Source organism: Salmo salar, chromosome 03 (assembly GCF_965601325.2).
Source record: "Salmo salar chromosome 03, fSalSal1, whole genome shotgun sequence".
NCBI lineage: Eukaryota > Metazoa > Chordata > Actinopteri > Salmoniformes > Salmonidae > Salmo > Salmo salar.
Window position 1 is genome coordinate 52,521,773 of NC_138293.1, and position 21,216 is coordinate 52,542,988.

Genomic DNA, 21,216 nt, shown 5'->3' on the forward strand with positions numbered 1-21,216 from the left:
GCACTTTGAGAGCCTGTTTGTAGACAGACTGAATAGGTTTTAATGTTGTATAGCAAGCTTGGGTCCAACTAGTCAAGCAGTATGTTAAGTGGGGGAGTATCATCGATTTGAAATACAGTTTTGCTACCTCTGTGGTCAAACAATTTCGTATAAATCGGAAATTAGCTAGGTTGAATTTGGTTATTTGAATTACCTTTTTCACATGCTTTTTAAAAGAGAGGTTGGAATCAAGTATGATTCCAAGGTACTTAAAATCAGATACCACCTGGAGCTTCTCCCCTGACACATAGACATCTGGCTCAGTAGCATCTGTTGCCCTCTTAGTGAAGAACATGCAAACTGTTTTTTTCACATTGAGATGCAAACACGAGTCACTGAGCCACTTTGTAACCTGGACCATTACAGTAGTGAGTTCTTGTGCAGCTTGTTGTTTGCTCTTTGCATGCACATATATCACTGTATCATCTGCATACATTTGAACTTCAGACCCAGTGCAGACGGAAGGCAGATCATTAATGTACAGGCTGAACAGGAGGGGCCCCAGTATTGACCCTTGGGGCACGCCCACATCATAGCTAAGGGTGGGCGACAGCTCATTGCTCACTCTGACACACTGAGTTCTGCCTTCAAGGTATGATTTCATCCATCTCAAGGCATCGGGGGAAAAGTTGAACTTGGACAATTTTGTGATGAGAATCTCATGGTTAACAGTATCGAAAGCCTTCCTTAGGTCCAGAAACACAGCCCCAACAACGCCCCCTTTGTCCATCTTGGACTTCACATTTTCCAGAAGAAAGCAGTTGGCCGTTTCTGTGGAGTGTTTCGCTCTGAAGCCAAACTGCATGGAGTGTAATGTGAAGGGGCTGTTGTTGAGGTGGGAAATCAGTTGTTCTGCTACACACTTTTCAACAACCTTCGACACTACAGGTAGTATACTAATGGGCCTGTAGTTACTCACGTCAACAGGGTCGCCCGATTTAAAGATGGCCGTTATTATGGCTGACTTCCATACCCTTGGAAACACCCCCAGACCAATAGATGTGTTGGTGACCTTAGTAATGGGGCCAATGAGTGACTCTTTGTAGTTTTTAAGAAAGGTAGAGTCCAGCCCAAACACATCTTTGGATTTAGAGTTCTTTAGTGAGCTAATCACCTTGTTCACCTTTGACTCAGAAACCTCCCTTATGATGAAGACAGGTTGAGCGTCATTCACTAGCACTGAGCCCAATAAACCAGTGGAGGGGTTCTGTGTCAGTACCTTGACAGAGTCAACAAAGTAGGAATTGAAGGCTATTGCTATTTCGACTGCATCCTGTGTTAGATTGTTATTCACCATGATTTCTAGTCTTTTTGCAGTATTACTATGGTCTTTCCCTGTTAACTTTTTTAGATTCTCCCAGATCAATTTAGAATTTCCCTTTGCCTCACCAATTATGTTAATAAAAAAGTTTGCCTTGGCCTGTCTGATTTCTTTCATCACCTTATTTCTCAACATGGTAAACCTACGTCTGTCATGCTCTAATTTGGATTTTAGGGCTGTTTTTAGAGCATAATCTCGTTCTTTCATCAATTTCCACATTTCTCCATTTAGCCAAGGAAGAGTGCTCTTTTGGCCAGGTTTGGATTTGATTTTCTTTAGGAAACCATTTATTGTAGCCTGGATTGTGGATAGAAAAACCTCACTATCAGCTTCCACGTCTGTATAGGACAAGAGATCATTCCAGTTAATTCCATTAATTGCTTTTTCAAAATAGTTTAATTCACTCTTAGGTATTCTTAGTTGATCCGGCTTTCTAACAGTAGAGAGCTTAAACCTGCTCTTAGACAACTTTCTGGCTATAAGTGTCAAATTATGATCAGATAGCCCAGTAACCATATTGAATGATTTAGTCACTCTCTCTGGTTTATTACTGAACACCAAATCAATCTGTGTTTTAGAGCAACAAGTCACCCTGGTTGGCCCTTTAACGAGCTGTGTAAGGTCAAAGGTATTAGTGATCCGTTTGAGGGTTTTCCTACAAGACTTGTCTTCATAATTAATATTAAAATCTCCCATTAAGATGACCTCCTTCCCAAAATCACATTCCCTAAGCATGTTATTAAACTGATCAAAAAACACACTTTTGGTGGAAGGTGGTCTATACATTCCAATAAGGGTAAAGGACATTTGGGGAGACAGTGTAACGTTCAGGCCAATACATTCTAGTTCATTATCACATGACCACTCAATTTGTTTACATCGGATATGTTCTTTAATGTAAATCCTCAGACCCCCTCCTCTTCCTTCAATCCTGTCTCTCCTGAAAACATTGTAGCCAGGCACAATCAAAGCAGCACATGGAGAGTTTTTATGGAGCCATGTCTCTGAGAGGCAGAGGAAGTCAAGGTTGGAGTCTGTGAGTAGATGTTGAATTTGATCACTTTTTGGAATGACACTACGAATGTTCAAGTGCCCTCCTAGTAGTCCCTTAGGCTTAGCCCGTGGGTCCCAGATGACTCGAGAGTGATTGACACATTGAAAAAAGTAAAATTTTCTGTGTTTTCTGACAGCTGGGTTTAGGCCGTTTGTTTCGTTTTGATTAGGGGCAGTTCGGTAGCGGAATTAACAATCCCTCCCGCTTGCACTGGATGTGGGGAACTACTTAAAACAGCTTGCGTACCAGAAGCAAAGTCAGGGATCGCATATAGCGGCTTGGGTATGTTTGAAGAGTCAAAATCTATCCTGGAGCCGGGTGAGTCGAGAGAAACCATGGGACGATAGCACTCACCCACTTCCACAGCGGCGATGATCTGTGGACGAGGCTATCCCCTGCTTTCCACTCCGGTGAGTATCGCTGGCTCGGTGATGTTAGGCCCAGGATTAAGTTGCACATCCCCGGAGAGCAGCAGGGTAGTGAACAGGTAGTTTAACAGTTTCCGATAAATGTTGGACTTGTGTTTGTCACGCCTAAGCGGTTCAGTGGAATAGGGAGCGAGGTAGACTTGGCCATTATTCAGAACATTGTGGTATACTGTGTATAGTCCGCTCCGGTGGATCGGTGAACCAATGTGTTTGGTGTAGATATTCTCCGGCAGTAGATTTGTGTCATCCCAGCAAGGACGCACTGAGATTATAAGTAGAGCAGCTACATAACTGACAATCATGGCAAAGTACATGTTTTACCGGAGAGACACGTTCCTGGTAAAAAAACTCCTTTGTTGTAAACTGTTAAAATGTTAGGTACGATAGCAAAAAAGTACTTAGAGGACACGACCGGGAGCTAGCGACTGGGAGCTAGCATTGGCACGCACACATGTGTCAGTCCTGTTCCATTGTCCACAGACAGGGGATACTTCTCCTGTGAGAGGTCCCTGTGAAGGACTGGCCAGTCAGTCAAAGAGTGGTGACAGGGCAGTGATACTCTCACCATATCGAAACGACATCCAGCCTGAGGTGTAGAGAAGGAAAAGGTAGTCGGCCATGGTTTTCTCTGCAAGTTGTGCAACACCGAGATTTGCTTGCTTAGGGTAGACAGCTCAGTCCTACAGTCCTCCTTAGTTCTTGCATTGAAAATCCGGTCGGTACACAGTGTCCCGGAAAAGATCATAGTAAACACAACTCCTACAAGGCAGGAAAGCGTTCGCCTCTTCCTCTGAATGGGGAGGCCTCCATGAGAAGAGGCAGTCCCAAATTGGAAAAATCAAAGCAGCTATCTTCGTTAGTTGATGGCTAGCAGCTTAGCTAGCAGCTTAAGTTAAGCAGGTTAGCAGCTGTCAAGCAGGTTTCAAACTGTCTGTTAAGTGGGACTCTGGGACAAGAAATAGCAGTCTTAGCTGTTAAGAGTTTAACACGGAAGCGCAGATTTTTTTTTTTATACCCATGCTACAGACGGCTATATCGGTCTGCTAATACAGGACTTGGAAAGACACAGTGAAGTACTTTTTTGAACAATTACATTTTTTCATGCATATATTTTTTTATTCAGATTTTTTTTCAGCACCCTCAGCACCCCTACTTCCCGCGGCTAAGCCAGGGAGGTTTTCCAATGCCTTGAAAGAACAGCACTGATTGGTAGGTGGATATAGTAAATAAATAAAGCAGACTTTGAATATCCCTTTGAGCATGGTGAAGTTATTTAATTAAACTTTGGATGGTGTATCAATACTCCCAGTCACTACAAAGATACAGGTGTCCTTCCTAACTCTCAGGGATATCACAATGAGGCCAATGGTGACTTTAAAACAGTTTCACAGTTTAACGGCTGTGATTGGAGGCAGCTGAGGATGGATCAACAACAATGGTAGTTACTCCACAATACTAACCTAAATGACAGAGTGAAAAGAAGGAAGCCTGTACGGAATAAAAATATTCAAAAACATGCATCCTGTTTGCAATAAGGTACTAAATAAAATCTGTGAAAAATGTGGCAAATAAATTTACTTTATGTCCTGAATACAAGGCATTATGTTTGGGGCAAATTCAACACAACACATTACTGAGTACCACTTTTCATATTTTCAACCATGGTGGTAGCTGCATCATGTTATGGGTAGGCTTGTCATCAGCAAGGACGAGGGAGTTTTTAAGGATAAAAATAAATGGAATTGAGCTAAGCACATGCAAAATCCTCAAGGAAAATCTGGTTCAGTCTGCTTTCCAATAGACACTGGGAAGCAAATTCACCTTTCAGCAGGACAATAACCCAAAACACAAGGCCAAATATACACTGGAGTTTTGTACCAAGATGACATTGAATGTTCCTGATTGGCTTACATACAATATGTGGAATAAGTCAAGAGGTATGAATATTTTCTGAAGGCACTGGAGTTGCACTGGAGTTGCTTAACAATGAATGTTCCTAAGTGGTCTAGTTACAGTTTTGACTTAAATCGGCTTGAAAATCTATGGCAAGACTTGAAAATGTCTGTCTGGCAATGATCAACAATCAACTTGACAGAACATGAAGAATTTTTTAAAGAATAATGGGTCCCGCTTAAAATTACATGCAGCTTATAGAGGCTTCATAAAGTCATCCTAAATGTGTTAGAAATCATCTATAACCGTATGCCATGATTTTTATAAATGTTGCATAACTGTGCAACAATCACCTATGTCAAATGTGACATAACCCACTCTAACAAATATGACATAATCTTGTGCTTTATAAAGGGTGCAAAAGCACCACTTAATAAAGGCCCAATAAATCATATTAAATTGAGGCTTCACAAAGCATTCATATCCCAGTCATGCATCTTGGTAGAGCATTGCAATGCCAGGATATTGGCTTCAATTAATGTGTCTCCAAAACTGTATATATTATATTTCACTAAAATATTCCTAGGATGGCCCAACCTCTTTCCCTCTTGGGTGCATAGACAATATTGGACCTGACCTCAACTTCCCCAAAATGCTGTGCTGCAGGATGACACACACTCTAAAGTGCAGTCATGCACAGCAAAACAAAGGTTGGCAGGGCCTTTTAAAATCTGCCTACTTCTTTTTTTTCTTCAAATTTCATTTTCTTGGTTTTGTTTTTCCAGGCTTCGGATTTCCCCAATTTTTTTCTGGTTTACCCCATTTTTTGACACTCGTTTAATTTAAAAACAACAACATTGGATTTATTTCTTCACAACAATGCTTAAACCATATCAGGGGATGACTTTTGAAGTCTAAAAAACTTTTGAGTGTAGTTGCCCTTTAATTCAGTGAGCATGCCCAGCACTGTTGTTTGGTTAGCAGATTTTCTGTAGTGTAGCAAGCGCACATGTGATGTGATGCAGCCACCAGTGAAATGGGTGGAGTAAAAGGTCAGCAACACTGTATTATTCAGAGCCCCATGAAATGACACCATGTATAGAGTCTACAGACAGTCTATGAAATGACACCATGTATACAGTCTACAGACGCTTCTGAGTATTCCCATACTTTTACTGCTGCACCCAAAATAGTTCCTGCTCTAAGCCAATATGCAGGGGTGCAACTTGGTTTTAGAAGTGGGGGGGGCATATTTGTATTTTTGTTTTAATTCTCCAGTAGGATAAACACTCCAAACAGCCTACCCGACGACTTGAAGGCGTCCGCATGGTCCTAAAGCACACCCGTGAGTCGTTTTGTATCACATTCTAATGATAAAACTTGAGGACAAGGGGACATATATATATATATATATATATATATATATATATATACAGTGAGGGAAAAAAGTATTTGATCCCCTGCTGATTTTGTTCGTTTGCCCACTGACAAAGAAATGATCAGTCTATAATTGTAATGGTAGGTTTATTTGAACAGTGAGAGACAGAATAACAACAAAATATCCAGAAAAACACATGTCAAAAATGTTATAAATTGATTTGCATTTTAATGAGGGAAATAAGTATTTGACCCCCTCTCAATCAGAAAGATTTCTTGCTCCCAGGTGTCTTTTATACAGGTAACGAGCTGAGATTAGGAGCACACTCTTAAAGTGAGTGCTCTTAATCTCAGTTTGTTACCTGTATAAAAGACACCTGTCCACAGAAGCAATCAATCAATCAGATTCCAAACTCTCCACCATGGCCAAGACCAACAAGCTCTCAAAGGATGTCAGGGAGAAGATTGTAGACCTACAGAAGGCTGGAATGGGCTACAAGATCATCGCCAAGCAGCTTGGTGAGAAGGTGACAACAGTTGGTGCGATTATTCGCAAATGGAAGAAACACAAAAGAACTGTTAATCTCCCTCGGCCTGGGGCTCCATGCAAGATCTCACCTCGTGGAGTGGCAATGATCATGAGAACGGTGAGGAATCAGACCAGAACTGCACGGGAGGATCTTGTCAATGATTTCAAGGCAGCTGGGACCATAGACACCAAGAAAACAATTGGTAACACACTACGCCGTGAAGGACTGAAATCCTGCAGTGCCCGCAAGGTCCCCCTGCTCAAGAAAGCACATATACATGTCCGTCTGAAGTTTGCCAATGAACATCTGAATGATTCAGAGGACAACTGGGTGAAAGTGTTGTGGTCAGATGAGACCAAAATGGAGCTCTTTGGCATCAACTCAACTCGCCGTGTTTGGAGGAGGAGGAATGCTGCCTATGACCCCAAGAACACCATACCCACCGTCAAACATGGAGGTGGAAACATTATGCTTTGGGGGTGTTTTTCTGCTAAGGGGACAGGACAACTTCACCGCATCAAAGGGACGATGGACGGGGCCGTGTACCATCAAATCTTGGGTGAGAACCTCCTTCCCTCAGCCAGGGAATTGAAAATGGGTCGCGGATGGGTATTCCAGCATGACAATGACCCAAAACACACAGCCAAGGCAACAAAGGAGTGGCTCAAGAAGAAGCACATTAAGGTCCTGGAGTGGCCTAGCCAGTCTCCAGACCTTAATCTCATAGAAAATCTGTGGAGGGAGCTGAAGGTTCGAGTTGCCAAACATCATCCTCGAAACCTTAATGACTTGGAGAAGATCTGCAAAGAGGAGTGGGACAAAATCCCTCCTGAGATGTGTGCAAACCTGGTGGCCAACTTCAAGAAACGTCTGACCTCTGTGATTGCCAACAAGGGTTTTGCCACCAAGTACTAAGTCATGTTTTGCATAATTATTTCCCTTATTTCCCTGGATTTTTTGGTTGTTATTCTGTCTCTCACTGTACAAATAAACCTACCATTAAAATTATAGACTGATCATTTCTTTGTCAGTGGGCAAACGTACAAAATCAGCAGGGGATCAAATACTTTTTTCTCTCACTGTATATATATATATATATATATATATATATATATATAAAAATTGTATACATATGTATTGGAACATATTTTAAAACCCACATTTTTATGCAAATGTCACTTAAATATGAATAAAATATAAACAAATATAAATCACTGCTTAGACAAGTTTTCATATATCATGAATGGTTATTGACACTTTTCTAATATTACATGGGAGGCTTTTGAACATTTCCAAAATTCTTGACCAGGAAGTACTTTTTTAGTGTCTCTAACAAGAATCTGATAATGTGACGAGTTTGCAAATCAAATGCCCTTTATTGTTCTGCCACTGGACAGCGAAAAAAACAGGTGTTAAGCTTTATTTATTGTAATTTAAATGAGTTTGTAGTAGTTAAGTGTTGAGTTAGATTACTTACTGTAGCTATCTCAATCGTTATTTCAAATAATTTCAGTGACTTCACAGTAATTCCTATCTAGCTCAGCAAAATACAAATCCCCCTAGATACAGCCATGTCTCATAGTCACATCATGAGATTTGTAAATGAAAGAGGAATATAATAATACTAATTGAATGGAGTTTCCCAGCTTCCCATGTACTGTAGAGTTTCTGGCGCAGCACAGAAATGCCCTCATCCAGATGGTGTGACAAAGGCATTTCCTAACAGACCTGCTAACATTCTTTGTTGTTACTTTAAGGTTGGAACCAACATGCAATACCTCCAGCAGGAAGAGAAGCAAGAACCATTCGTCCTCCAGCTCAGGGACAAGCTACATTATCCACAGCCCTGTGTAATGTTCCATGTACACTACATGACCAAAGGTATGTGCACACCTGCTCGTTGAACACCTCATTCCAAAATCATTGGCATTAATATGGAGTTGGTCTCCCTTTTTCTGCTATAACAGCCTTCACTCTTCTGGGAAGGCTTTCCATTAGACGTTGGAACATTGCTGCGGGGACTTGCTTCCATTCAGCCACAAGAGCATTAGTGAGGTCGGGCACTGATGTTGGACGGTTAGACCTGGCTCGCAGTTGGCGTTCCAATTCATCCCAAAGTTATTCGATGGGGTTGATGTCAGGGCTCTGTGCAGGCCAGTCAAGTTCTTCCAAAACGATCTCGACAAACCATTTCTGTACGGACCTCGCTTTGTGCATGGGGGCATTGTCATGCTGGAACAGGAAAGGGCCTTCCCCAAACTGTTCCACAAAGTTGGAAGCACAGAATTGTCTAAAATGTCATTGAATGCTGTAGCATTAAGATTTCCCTTCACTGGAACTAAGGGGCCTAGCCCCAATCATGAAAAACAGCCCCATACCATTATTCCTCCTCCCCCAAACTTTACAGTTGGCGCAATACATTTGGGCAGGTAGCGTTCTCCTGGCATCCGCCAAACCCAGATTCGTCGGTCGGACTGCCAAATGGTGAAGCGTGATTCATCACTCCAGAGAACGCGTTTCTACTGCTCCAGAGTCCAATGGTGGTGAGCTTTACACCACTCCAGCCGACGCTTGGCATTGCGCATGGAGATCTTAGGCTTGTTTGCGGCTGCTCGGTCATGGAAACCCATTTCATGATGTTGAAAGTCACTGAGCTCTTCAGCAAGGCTATTCTACTTCCAATGTTTGTCTATGGAGATTGCATGGCGTGTGCTCGATTTTATAGACCTTTCAGCAACCTTGTGGCTGAAATAGCCAAAATCACAAATTGTAAGGGAGTCCATATAATTTTGTATATATAGTGTAATTGCATTGCTGGACTATTTGAAACGTAATGTTTTTGTATTCTTTTAAATATGTTCAAATAAATGGAAGTGTAGGGTTTGAACATGTCTTTAATGTTTATTTGTTTTAGCTGTTAGTGATAATTCCCTAGGTGTTAATACATTTGTGTTTACATCATTAAGCCTTTATGTATGTGTTATGAATGACCAAAGTTGTCTGACCTTATAGTAAGTATAGTGTCATATGATACAAGGCATGTTTGTACAGTTGAAGTTGGAAGTTTACATACACCTTAGCCATATACATTTAAACTCAGTTTTTCACAATTCCTGTCATTTTTGTGATAGCCACTCTAATATCTTGACTTTATTGTCCTTAATCCATTTTGCCACAACTTTGGAAGTATGCTTGGGGTCATTGTCCATTTGGAAGACCCATTTGCGACCAAGCTTTAACTTCCTGACTGATGTCTTGAGATGTTGCTTCAATATATCCAAATACTTTTCCTCCTCATGATGCCATCTATTTTGTGAGGTGCACCAGTCCCTCCTGCAGCAAAGCACCCCCACAACATGATGCTGCCACCCCCATGCTTCACGGTTGGGATGGTGTTCTTCTGCTTGCAAGCCTACCCCTTTTTACTCCAAACATAATGATGGTCATTATGACCAAACAGCTCTATTTTTGTTTCATCAGACCAGAGGACATTTCTCCAAAAAGTACGACCTTTGTCCCCATGTGCAGTTGCAACCTGTAGTCTGGCTTTTTTATGGCGGTTTTGGAGCAGTGGCTTCTTCCTTGCTGAGCGGCCTTTCAGGTTATGTCGATATAGGACTCGTTTTACTCTGGCTATAAATGCTTTTGTACCTGTTTCCTCCTACATCTTCACACGGTCCTTTGCTGTTGTTCTGGGATTGATTTGCACTTTTCGCACCAAAGTATGTTCATCTCTTGGAGACAGAACACATCTCCATCCTGACCGGTATGATGGCTGCGTGGCCCCATGGTGTTTATACTTGCGTACTATTGTTTGTACAGATGAACGTGGTACCTTCAGGCGTTTGGAAATTGCTCCCAAGGATGAACCAGACTTGTGGAGGTCTACAATTTTTTATCTGAGGTCTTGTCTGATTTCTTTTGATTTTCCCATGATGTCTAGCAACGAGGCACTGAGTTTGAAGGTAGACCTTGAAATACATCCACAGGTACACCTCCAATTGACTTAAATGATGTCAATTAGCCTATCAGAACTTCTAAAGCCATGACATCATTTTCTGGAATTTACATCACTTTGATAAGCTAAACGTAATTTAAAGCGGGACCGAATAGGTTCCAAATATTATGGAATCCAGGTGTGCAAAGCTCTTAGACTTACCCAGAAAGACTCACAGCTGTAATCGCTGCCAAACATGTATTGACTCAGGGTGTTGAATACTTATCAAATTTAGATATATTAGGGTTTTACTTTTCTTAATATTTTTACAAATGTTAAAATTGTTCTTCTACTTGGACATTATTTTGTGTAGGTCGCTGACAAAAAATAACTTTTTAATCCTTTTTAATCCCACTTTGTAACACAACTAAATGTGAAAAAAGTAAAGGGGTGTGAATACTTTCTGAAGGTACTGTATGTTCCAACGTAAGATTGATAAGTAATGAGACACTCGTTATGCTTTTTCAACACAAACGGCACCCTATTCCCTATTTAGTGCACTACTTTAGGGAATAGGGTGCTATTTGTCATTACACCCCACCACTAGCCAGATGCTCTTTACACGTAGTTAATAGCTTGGAAGCATCATCGTCTACATGATTGGGTTTCCCACCGCCGTGCACCAAAACCTGATTGATTCGTTAGGAAGGCGGTTGTGACTCCGATACAGCCAGCTGGTGTTGGAAGCTGGCAGGTTTGGGGCAGAAACAAACTGTGAAACGGAAGGGAGGGAGAGATGGGAGGGCGAAAGGGGGTTTACATGTGTGTCCTGCTATTGCTGTAGACTAAGAGGGAAAGAGAGCACAGTGCTGGTCTTGGTATGGTGTCGGATGGTGGTGGTGATGACAGACAGCAACAGAACACACACTAATTTAACTGTCCAAACAATTGTCCAAAAATACACCTACTGTACACGTTCTATTAAACATGGTGAAATATGAAGTGGCACACTCATTAAATGTTCATTGTATGAAACAGAAACAGACATTTTACAATGATTTTAACTTCTGTGAAGGTCTCAGAAATATTTTGAAACTGGATGTAATGAATTCCACTTACGTTTGTATCTGAAAAACCTGTCAAGTAAATACTTGTCTATTCGAACTAGAAATAATTATGCACAGTAATTTGTTATTGGTTGATATTGCAACTGCCACTGTAAATTAAAGACAATCAGAATAGCTCATGGGGTAAGTTTTGCCCTGAATCAGATAGACTCCAAATAAACCACCTTGTTGATCTCAAGCTTTACAGTGATTCAGTAATCACACATTTTTTTTACCAGATGATCAACTAAAACTACAAAGTACAATAAATAACTAAATGTAAGCATGGCTGTTTCTGTTGATCCATTGCTTTTAACTGAATCCCCATTCAGACCAGCTGACACCTAGGAATAGAGAAAGGTTTATGTATGTTTTATTTAACCTTTATTTAACTAGGTAAGTCAGTTAAGAACAAATTCTTATTTACAATGATGGCCTACCCCAGCCAAACGATGGTGGGGCAATTGTGCACCGCTCTATGGGACTCCCAATCACGGTCGTGATACAGCTTTAAACAGCCTCGAACCAGAGTCTGTGGTGACACCTCTAGCAGTGAGATGCAGTGCCTTAGACCGCTGAGCCACTCGGGAGCCCCAATATGATTGGACCTGAACACGTGTGTATTACAGGACACATATAGTGCTGGTACATGACATTTTCAGGTACTTATTTCAACTTCTGATGTAACTAACAACTATTTGCTTATTTCAGTGATCAAACAAAATAGTTGTGAGTGAGTAATAAGAATATTTGGTAAAGAAATACTGTATATTGTAAAATATCCATAATACCAAGTGAGTAGGCTATCATTCGGCTTTTAATAGTGGGAAAAAATGCATGATACATCAACTTTATTTTGATTATTCATCTTTCAACGAGCTAAACAAAAAAACGTATGTATTGTTATTTACTCAAAACATTTGGATCTGCCATTTATATAGGAGTGGTTAAAACATGCTAATAATGGTCCTCTCAGTATATCAAAAACAGTTTGGTATACCTCCAATGGTATGCTATCCAGCCCTGGAGTTTTCCCAGACTTAAAGGCTTTAATTGCATCAAGAAGTTCCTCCTCTGTAATTTGGCCTTCACATGAGTCTTTCTGTACAGATGTAAATTTTACATTATTAATATAAATAAAATCCATACAATTAGCTTCGGTTAGTGGAGATGGAGGAGACTGAAACGAAAAGTACTTTACTTCCTCTTTAAAAATATTGTTTGGTGAAACATGAGTGACTCCATCATTTCAGTAAAAGTTTCAGTAATAAAAAAATTGGAAGCATTTCTATGTTGAAGATTGAAAAAGAATTCGGTGCATTTTCCCCCATATTCCATCCAGTTCGCTTTATGTTTATAATATATTACACTGGATCTTTGTTGAATAAGTTCCTCCATTTATTTTTGTTTTTCCTCTACTTACTCTGAGCCTCTATGGTAGCCTCTGTCCTAGTTAAAAACAAGTTATCATCCAGTAGGCTTTGATTAAATTTCCAATGTCCTCGCCGACGTGGAAATTCTGTAAGAGTCATATGTATGCCAATTATGTGATGGTCCGACCGCATTCTGTCCCTAATCCACAATTTTTTTACTTTTGGTGCCAGAGAGAATGACATAAGAAAGTAATCAAGATGACTAGCTTGTTTAAGCCTCCATGTATATCTCACTAGGTCAGGGTATTTAAGCCTCCATATATCCACTAATTCCAATATATCCATGACATTCATGATTTCCTTAAATGCCTGAGGGTGATAGTTTGTAGTGGGATTTCCTTTACGGTCCATAAAGGTATTTAAAACCGTATTATAATCTCCCACCATAATAATGGAGCCTTGTGTTGCTTGTAGGGTTGATACGTTTTCAAAGAAGCGTGGATCATCATTATTTAGACCGTATAGGTTAATAAGCCATATCTTTTTATGGTCCAATAACATATTTAAAATCATCCATCTACCTTGAGGATTTGTTTGGACAATTTGCACATTTGGATCAAAATTACTGTTGATTAAGATCATCACCCCTTTTGAATTTCTTTACCCATGGGCAAAATATATTTGGTACGAAATATATTTCGCCCCCAGTCCTTTTTCCACAAAACTTAATCTAAAATGGTTGAATGAGTTTCCTGTAAACAATAGATAATATATTCCTTCTCTTTTATCCAGGTAAATACTGATCGTCTTTTCTCATTATCTGCTAAGCCATTACAATTATAACTGGTTATACTTATTTCACCAATTACCATAATGAGACACAAGTTTCAATTAGATTTATCATAATATATGTTTGTAAACGTACCATTAAAAAGTAACATGATGATTGAGTGTCTATATAGCTGTACCATGATATTAGCATTGCTACTAAATAAACTCCAATTGGTCCCCACTATTCCACCTGCTAAAACCCCTCCTCATCCCAAGTTGGGTTGTCATCACAATGACCGGCAGACCACCCCCAACCACCCGGATCCCATGGTCCCGGAGAGACCGGGACCCATCCTTCGAAAAGAGCACACAGTGCCACCCACAGAACAGAAGCAGATCAACCAGCAAAAGCATTTCCATCGCCCTCACCTCGATTTGTATTACATATAGCTATTAAAAAATAAATATATTAAAAAAATACTGTTTATCTTAATATCCATTAGCTATTCATATTTGTAGTAATCTAGACAGTTTATGCAAAGGATTGTTACCTCTTACCAGTATTACCATTACAAAAATTACATTTTGAAAAGCAATTATTATTTTAGCAAACAATTATTGTGATTCATCCTATGTTGTCCCTAACATCTTTAACTCCCTTGCAACAGTTATAGGATACATACACACCGACACAGCCACACAAACACTCATACACTCATATACACTCAACCCCTTTCCCTCACAAACAACCATACACTCAGATGCTCAGTAGTTGCACCATCACAGAGCCCATCTCAAGAATTTTTGTGAAATAGCACAGTTACAAATATATGGAAAATAGAAATCAAAGTGGATGGACATCAGAAACAGAGGAAGGCCAGGACTAAAAACAAACAAAATATAACTATTGTAAAATAGATTGTGTCTGTAAAATGTGTATAGTATGTATAAGCTGGAAGTAGAAGCCTAAGTGTTATTGTTTATTAGTTTACTCCAATTGGGGGAGCGGTGGTAGGGCTTGTGGCGAATAATAAAGGAAGGTATATTCTAAAAAAAGTGTGTATGTGTATATATGTATATATATGTGGGTATGTACATATATGTGTATATGTATGAATGTTTATATATATATATGAATGAATGAAAGAATGACGAATGAATGAATGAATGAATGACATTTTATTTTGTGTCAAATCGCCAATTGGCAACCCATCCCTTATGGGATTAATTGACACATAAACAAGCTCTTCTAGGCAGAGTTGCTCTGTCCAGTGTCTGTGTTCTTTTGTCCATCTTATTAATCTTTTCTTCTTATTGGCCAGTCTGACATATGGCTTTTTCTTTGCAACTCTGCCTAGAAGGCCAGCATCCCGGAGTCCCCTCTTCACTGTTGATGTTGAGACTGGTGTTTTGCGGGTACTGTTTAATGAATTCGTTATGTCATTTCCTCTTCCATCTCACCACAATACTGACCTGTTTCAATACGCAGAGGCAATATCCCTGATCTTACCTGTTTTAATACGCAGAGACAACATCCCTGAGCTTACCTGTGCACATAGCGATCTCGTGCTAGGTAGGTTATACATAATATATCTCTCACACACGAACTCACCCTTAATCAAACAAAAGGCTCTCAATTTGGGTTTATAATTAATCTCCTCCACCCATTTTTTTCATATTGCATCAACAGTTGTTTTGTAATCATATCTATGTCTCCCTTAATTTGGTTTTCGTACAGATATTCACAGTCAGACTGTTGAAAAAGGTCAGACATTTCACTTGCCCAGGCTCCCACTATGGATAGATCCCATTGAAAAACTTTACTAGCCATTCTGGCAGTTGGCATATCCAACAGTCTATTCCAAAGTCTCATCATACACACCTTCCATCTCACCTATATGTATGTGGGTATGTGTATGTACAGTATGTATACATATACAGTGCCTTGCGAAAGTATTCGGCCCCCTTGAAATTTTCGACCTTTTGCCACATTTCAGGCTTCAAACATAAAGATATAAAACTGTAATTTTTTGTGAAGAATCAACAACAAGTGGGACACAATTATGAAGTGGAACGAAATTTATTGGATATTTCAAACTTTTTTAACAAATAAAAAACTGAAATATTGGCCGTGCAAAATTATTCAGCCCCTTTACTTTCAGTGCAGCAAACTCTCTCCAGAAGTTGAGTGAGGATCTCTGAATGATCCAATGTTGACCTAAATGACTAATGATGATAAATAGAATCCACCTGTGTGTAATCAAGTCTCCGTATAAATGCACCTGCTCTGTGATAGTCTCAGAGGTCCGTTTAAAGTGCAGAGAGCATCATGAAGAACAAGGAACACACCAGGCAGGTCCGAGATACTGTTGTGGAGAAGTTTAAAGCCGGATTTGGATACAAAAAGATTTCCCAAGCTTTAAACATCCCAAGGAGCACTGTGCTAGCGATAATATTGAAATGGAAGGAGTATCAGACCACTGCAAATCTACGAAGACCCGGCCATCCCTCTAAACTTTCAGCTCATACAAGGAGAAGACTGATTAGAGATGCAGCCAAGAGGCCCATGATCACTCTGGATGAACTGCAGAGATCTACAGCTGAGGTGGGAGACTCTGTCCATAGGACAACAATCAGTCGTATACTGCACAAATCTGGCCTTTATGGAAGAGTGGCAAGAAGAAAGCCATTTCTTAAAGATATCCATAAAAAGTGTCATTTAAAGTTTGCCACTAGCCACCTGGGAGACTCACCAAACATGTGGAAGAAGGTGCTCTGGTCAGATGAAACCAAAATCGAACTTTTTGGCAACAATGCAAAACGTTATGTTTGGCGTAAAAGCAACACAGCTCATCACCCTGAACACACCATCCCCACTGTCAAACATGGTGGTGGCAGCATCATGGTTTGGGCCTGTTTTTCTTCAGCAGGGGCAGGGAAGATGGTTAAAATTGATGGGAAGATGGATGGAGCCAAATACAGGACCATTCTGGAAGAAAGCCTGATGGAGTCTGCAAAAGACCTGAGACTGGGACGGAGATTTGCCTTCCAACAAGACAATGATCCAAAACATAAAGCAAAATCTACAATGGAATGGTTCACAAATAAACATATCCAGGTGTTAGAATGGCCAAGTCAAAGTCCAGACCTGAATCCAATCGAGAATCTGTGTAAAGAACTGAAAACTGCTGTTCACAAACGCTCTCCAACCATCCAACCTCACTGAGCTCGAGCTGTTTTGCAAGGAGGAATGGGCAAAAATTTCAGTCTCTCGATGTGCAAAACTGATAGAGACATACCCCAAGCGACTTACAGCTGTAATCGCAGCAAAAGGTGGCGCTACAAAGTATTAACTTAAGGGGGCTGAATAATTTTGCACGCCCAATTTTTCAGTTTTTTATTTGTTAAAAAAGTTTGAAATATCCAATAAATTTCGTTTCACTTCATGATTGTGTCCCACTTGTTGTTGATTCTTCACAAAAAATTACAGTTTTATATCTTTATGTTTAAAGCCTGAAATGTGGCAAAAGGTCGAAAAGTTCAAGTGGGCCGAATACTTTCGCAAGGCACTGTATATACAGTGGAGGAAAAAAGTATTTGATCCCCTGCTGATTTTGTACGTTTGCCCACTGACAAAGAAAGTATCAGTCTATAATTTTAATGGTAGGTTTATTTGAACAGTGAGAGACAGAATAACAACAAAAATATCCAGAAAAACTCAAGTCAGAAATGTTATAAATTGATTTGCATTTTAATGAGGGAAATAAGTATTTGACCCCCTCGCAATCAGAAAGATTTCTGGCTCCCAGGTGTCTTTTATACAGGTAACGAGCTGAGATTAGGAGCACACTCTTAAAGGGAGTGCTCCTAACGCAGCTTGTTACCTGTATAAAAGACACCTGTCCACAGAAGCAATCAATCAATCAGATTCCAAACTCTCCACCATGGCCAAGACCAAAGAGCTCTCCAAGGATGTCAGCGACAAGATTGTAGACCTACACAAGGCTGGAATGGGCTACAAGACCATCGCCAAGCAGCTTGGTGAGAAGGTGACAACATTTGGTGTGATTATTCGCAAATGGAAGAAATACAAAAGAACTGTCAATATCCCTCGGCCTGGGGCTCCATGCAAGATCTCACCTCGTGGAGTTGCAATGATCATGAGAACGATGAGGAATCAGCCCAGAACTACACGGGAGGATCTTGTTAATGAGCTCAAGGCAGCTGAGACCACAGTCACCAAGAAAACAATTGGTAACACACTACGCCGTGAAGGACTGAGATCCTGCAGCGCCTGCAAGGTCCCCCTGCTCAAGAATACATATACATGCCCATCTGAAGTTTGCCAATGAACATCTGAATGACTCAGAGGACAACTGCGTGAAAGTGTTGTGGTCAGATGAGACCAAAATGGAGCTCTTTGACATTAACTCAACTCGCCGTGTTTGGAGGAGGAGGAATGCTGCCTATGACCCCCAAGAACACCCTCTCCACCGTCAAACATGGAGGTGGAAACATTATGCTTTGGGGGTGTTTTTCTGCTAAGGGGACAGGACAACTTCACCACATCCAAGGGACGGGGCCATGTACCGTCAAATCTTGGGTGAGAACCTCCTTCCCTCAGCCAGGGCATTGAAAATGGGTCGTGGATGGGTATTCCAGCATGACAATGACCCAAAACACATGGCCAAGGCAACAAAGGAGTGGCTCAAGAAGAAGCACATTAAGGTCCTGAAGTGGCCTAGCCAGTCTCCAGACCTTAATCCCATAGAAAATCTGTGGAGGGAGCTGACGGTTCGAGTTGCCAAACGTCAGCCTCGAAACCTTAATGAGTTGGAGAAGATCTGCGAAGAGGAGTGGGACAAAATCCCTCCTGAGATGTGTGCAAAGCTGGTGGCCAACTACAAGAAACGTCTGACCTCTGTGATTGCCAACAAGGGTTTTGCCACCAAGTACTAAGTCATGTTTTGCAGAGGGGTCAAATATTTATTTCCCTCATTAAAATGCAAATCATTTTATAACATTTTTGACATGCGTTTTTCTGGATTTTTTTGTTGTTATTCTGTCTCTCACTGTTCAAATAAACCTACCATTACAATTATAGACTGATCATTTCTTTGTAAGTAGGCAAACGTACAAAATCAGCAGGGGATCAAAGACTTTTTCCCCCCACTGTATATATATATACAAATTCTTATTTTCAATGACGGCCAAGGAACAGTGGGTTAACTGCCTTGTTCAAGTGCAGAACAACAGATTTTTACCCTGTCAGCTTAGGGATTCGATCTTGCAACCCTTTCAGTTACTAATCCAACACTCTAACCACTAGGCTACCTGCAGCCTGATATATATATCAATTGAACAGTATATCAATTGAACATTTTCAAAATAATAATTTCTCCCAGGAACAACATTATTGAATAGTTCTCACTGTTTTGGATCTGTATTTATTTATTTTATTATTTAAAAAAAACGTAGGGGGTGGATCAGCTTTAATATTGCGGATAGATTGTTGCTTCCATCAATGTAAATGTCTGCATCATTTCCAATCCCCCATATCTTTTTTGGGTAAATATATATATATATATATAATCTGTCATTCTGCCCTTGAACAAGGCAGTTAACCCACTGTTCCTAGGCCGTCGTTGAAAATAAGAATTTGTTCTTAACTCACTTGCCTAGTTAAATAAAGGTAAAATATATATATTACTTGGCTAGATAATTATTGACTTTGAAACATTGATTCCTAATGCAATTGTCTAGACTTTTTAGTGAGAGGAGAATGACTCTCTTTACTAATAGCCTAGTTAACTGTACCTATATTTGACTATGAATTCAAGCTATCTACTCCTCAACGGTCTCATCAGTGTGTTCCCATTAGACCCATGCAGGTTCAGAACAGTTTTAGAACAGCTTAAGCATTAACATGTTCAGGTTCTGTCCCAGATGTACAGCAGGTTGGGAGCAGGTAGAAAACGTAGTCTGTGCCAGATGGTGTGCTTCACACCGTAGCTGCTCAATACAGTTTCTAGGATGCCAGCGGCGAACCATACCAGAGATATTAATATCCATACTTTTCTCTTAGACTCCTCTCTGACCCTTTCCGGCCCTCAGAACAATATGTATGCTTATCATAACATGATTATAAACGTGTATTTCTGTACAACAACTGTTATTTTAACAGAGAATGTAGGCTACATCCAAAATGTCAGTTGTCAGATTTTCATGGTAATGAATCTGCACTAGACAGCTGTTGAAGAAAGAGGTGGTGAATTAATTCCTTTACAGGTGTCAATCAATGCCAGTCTGACAGTCCAGCTGCTTACCTTGTGACGTGATGATCCCTATTTGTTCAAGTTAAAGTTCCCTTTCTCCAACTGCTCGAGAACAGAGGTACAGAGATTTCCACAGAGGTTTTCCAGTTCCCCTTCTGCTAGCTAAGGTTCTTTAGCCAAACTGTAGCATGTTCTCTGCTGGGTTCTGGCTAATTCTCTTCAGATCCTTTATGGGTAGAACCACTCCATCCGAGTGAGGCAGAACCGGAAAAACCCGCTGAGCTTCTTCATCTCGATCGGTCCTGGTCGTCAATAGTCTCTTTCTCCGTTCAGGAAAAGTGTCTGCACAACACAACGCAGTGACAGGACAGGGACCGTACCGCTGCACAACACAACACCTGTTCCAGCAAGACGCACTCGATAGGTGCTCTGGGTTCTTTCTGTGTGCCCTCGTTTTCAGAAATAGATAGATGGGAAAATTGGGAAGGAAAGTAGCCCTTCACAAATGACCAGAACCCCCAAAGGTAACCTCTCTAGGTAACAATTTTCTGGGAAAAGAAGCATGATATTCCGGTCCGAATGATCTTTGGGGATCTCTCTCTCTCTCTCTCTGGAGGGGTCCACTTGTTTAAATCAACGTTTCCCCCAACCTTGTCCAATCCATACAGTCACCCTCTCTTCTTTCTCTGTCTCTCGCTCTTTCTCTCTATCTCTGCTATCTGATACAGGTCTGCTGCAGTTCTATCTCTCGCTCACTCACTGTTGATCACTGCCCCCTCTCTCTCTACCTCCCTCTTTCTGTTTCTTTCTCTCCCTTTCCGTCTGTGTCACTGTAGTTGGCATTTTTAGACTATGCGCTTGTCCGCTCCCGAAGAACTGCGTTGGCACTGAGATGCAGCCTGATGCTCAGTGTACACACAAACAACTGAACACACATTAAGTAACACACATTTTCAACAACCTTGACACCATACATAAACATATTAATTATAATATTGCAGAGTCCAAAACATACACAAGTTTATACACATATAATACACACATACAAGGACAATCCATTACCTGCACTACCTGTTGGTGTAGTCATGAATGTGTTGGTTGATTTGTTGTTG

At 40.6% G+C, this 21,216-nt stretch overlaps 1 pseudogene across 1 annotated transcript in view; it reads right to left on the reverse strand.

Moving 5' to 3' along the window:
• The window catches only part of LOC106600689 (ATP-sensitive inward rectifier potassium channel 12 pseudogene), a 54,187-nt pseudogene extending 33,222 nt beyond the window's left edge, over positions 1-20,965 (reverse strand). The window contains exon 1 of the transcript XR_014391920.1: positions 20,156-20,965. The product of XR_014391920.1 is annotated as an ATP-sensitive inward rectifier potassium channel 12 pseudogene (transcript). The remainder of the gene's footprint in view (positions 1-20,155) is intronic.
• Between the last annotated feature and the right edge of the window lie 251 nt (positions 20,966-21,216).